The sequence below is a fragment of the Bactrocera dorsalis genome, chromosome 4, assembly GCF_023373825.1.
Source record: "Bactrocera dorsalis isolate Fly_Bdor chromosome 4, ASM2337382v1, whole genome shotgun sequence".
Classification (NCBI taxonomy): domain Eukaryota; kingdom Metazoa; phylum Arthropoda; class Insecta; order Diptera; family Tephritidae; genus Bactrocera; species Bactrocera dorsalis.
Genome location: NC_064306.1, coordinates 41,885,052 through 41,887,839, shown reverse-complemented (window position 1 = coordinate 41,887,839; position 2,788 = coordinate 41,885,052).

The window sequence follows — 2,788 nt, the reverse complement described above, 5'->3', positions numbered from 1 at the left end:
AAGCCTATAGTACTTGTGACAGTTCCTAGGTGAAATTCAGAGCATCAATTTGTCGCCAGGAACCAGATTATTTCATTTCTGTTTTAACATGTCGCCTCCATTTATTGACTGGTCTCTCTCCTTTGTGGCTCGTTCGAGAAATTCGGTTTGATTCTGTTCTTGCGATATTATCTTGAGGTTTACGCAACGTCTGGACGTTCCATTCCCGTTCAAGTTAAATGATTTTAACTTGTTAAGTATCCTTGGGGGCCCAGCTGATACCTAAAATGGGCAAATGGAGTTGGTGATACGATCGCTTTGTCTATCCCACCCAAATATCCACCCAACCTTAACGTGGTATGCTATCTTTAATACGAATTAGACTAAGCATCTTAGTTCAGACTCGAACGCAGAAGCCTAAGCTCGTACTCATCTTAGTTAGGTTAGGTTAGGTTAGGTTAGGTTAAGTTGTTGATCATTAAAAGGGAATCTTACTTTGACAGCTAATAACGCCGGTCCGTGGTGATTCTTAAAGACGTATAAAAATTTATCAGAAAGAACCTCATAAATCAAATAGCGCTTTGAGGCGGACTGGACTTGACTGTGCTTTTAGACTTAAAGCATGTAAGCCTCCAAGACGATGTTCAGTAGCAACTTTTACGAATGCTAAAAGATGAACTTTGTTAAGGACACACACTTCAATTGAACGTATGCGATCTACTCTAGGTCATACCGACCTCGCAGTCGTACAGGACAGGAGGCTTTCGCTGAGCACACGCGAGATCTATAGGTCCAGTTCTAGAGTAGAAGATGACACCGAAGACTCGACTCGTTCCCACACCGATGTGAACTTGGTACGAGTGCTCCGTCTTGCCAGTTCATCGGATTTGCAGTTGTCAGCGATTCCACTATTATCAGGCACCCAAAATGAGTCTGATGATGAAGTAGTATGATTGCTAGTGAGTACAGAAACTCTCTGAAAAACTTTGAGTACAGAGTTGAGAGAGCTTAATGCTAATCTCGCCATCACTGCTAGATTAATAACAGCCATTTCTGAATGAGGAACACTACAGTACTCCGGTAGCTTAAATAAAAGTTTGAGGGAGAGCTCCTTACAGACGAATCCCCCTCAGACTTTCCCCTATAGCTTTGGATCTCCTGTGGAAAAGCTCTCTGCGCTTCCTCTCCAACGACTTCTTCTAGTCCACATATCCTTCGACTGTAATGGAGCGGAGAAACTGTTAGAATTAACCTCATCCTAAATTTAACAGATTATAGAATTCAAGATAAATAAATAAGTTAACTTGCCCTTATACAAATTCTGTCCACTTTTGGCTTTTTGCTAGGCACCGAGGCTCCTGCACCTGTATAACATGGTCGTTAGAAACTGGTGGTTTTGGTACATGGATCTAAAAAATCACGAGAACCTAAGTCTAGACTGTACTAATACAGACTGTATATGCAGTGTTAAGATTCTTGAACCTATATATCCAAAAGGCATGAAAAAGGGTAGATTAAACAGTAAAATAATATTAAATTGGGTAGGAGTCGTCTTTGAGTTATTCATAGGAAAATTTAACTTGGAATTAATGGATCTCTTCTTTTTTAAAGCGCCCCGGTCTTGAAGCAGCGCATTTCTACGATTTTAATTGGACAAAGGCAATCTCAAGGAAGACTAAAGACATCATGACAGAACTTTACAAAATGCACCAAAGAAGGCCTTGGTGAACCATCTAGTCTCTCGCCTTCGAAGACCAAGAGAGTAAAATATTGAAAAGATATAATTAAACGGTAAGGAGGTTAAGTTAAATTAACTTAATTGGCTAACCAATGAGACTTGATTCACACTTGGATAGTTGAGGACTTGTCCCTTATGGAAACTTATGACCATACCAACGAAGAGGCTGGTTTCTAAGAAATTTTGGTCGAATGATGTGTTAAACTGTAAATACCAATTTTTATCCCATAACATTTTGAAATGGATATACTTGAATTCAGAGGAGGTTGAAACGAGAATATCAGCGGCTTGAAAGTGGCAAGAGTTCTGTCGAGAATGACCATGTTGAACAAGGAGGCTAGTGACTCTAGTAGAAGAGGCTATTGGGAGGATTTATCAACCCAGCTGTCATCTAAATATATGAAAATTGAAGCGCTTCGAACACAAAGGTGTATATTACAGAGTCTACAACCATCACCCTCATAAGCGTTAAGAGCACACTTGCTTTACTTGACATAAACACATTATAAATCGGAGCGAATTTATAAAAATTAAAAGCTTACTAAGTAAAAAAGTAAATATTAAAATATGAAATTCGAAGCACTTTACTTCCGTCTCGGTGAATATGTAAATGCCAAGTATTTGAATTATTCAAAAGCTTTACGCATAAAGAACTCAGCGCACACAGTGGAAACACCATTTGCCGGGAATGGGTACAAATGACAAATGATCGCGGCGAAAAATTTGCCAAATCCGCCACAACAACTGTGGATTTGAAAGCCATAAAGCAAAAACAATTGCCGGCGCACACGCACACGTGGATATCACAGTCAAGATGTGATATTTCTTCAGCATCTGTGTCACCACCTTTGACGGCGGCGGGCAACGGCGCGGCAGTGGCGGCAAATGTGCGGCATTTATCGCGTCAGTTATGGCGAAAAACACTTTACGCACACGTTAACAACGGCGTCACTGTCGCAGGCGAGGACTACGTCCGCTTGGATGGGGCAGGTCGTTGAAGTCGTTAGCGGTACAAACGCCCACCGTGAAGGCTTTACCCACGTCTCCGTGCGCCACATAACTCTAAATATA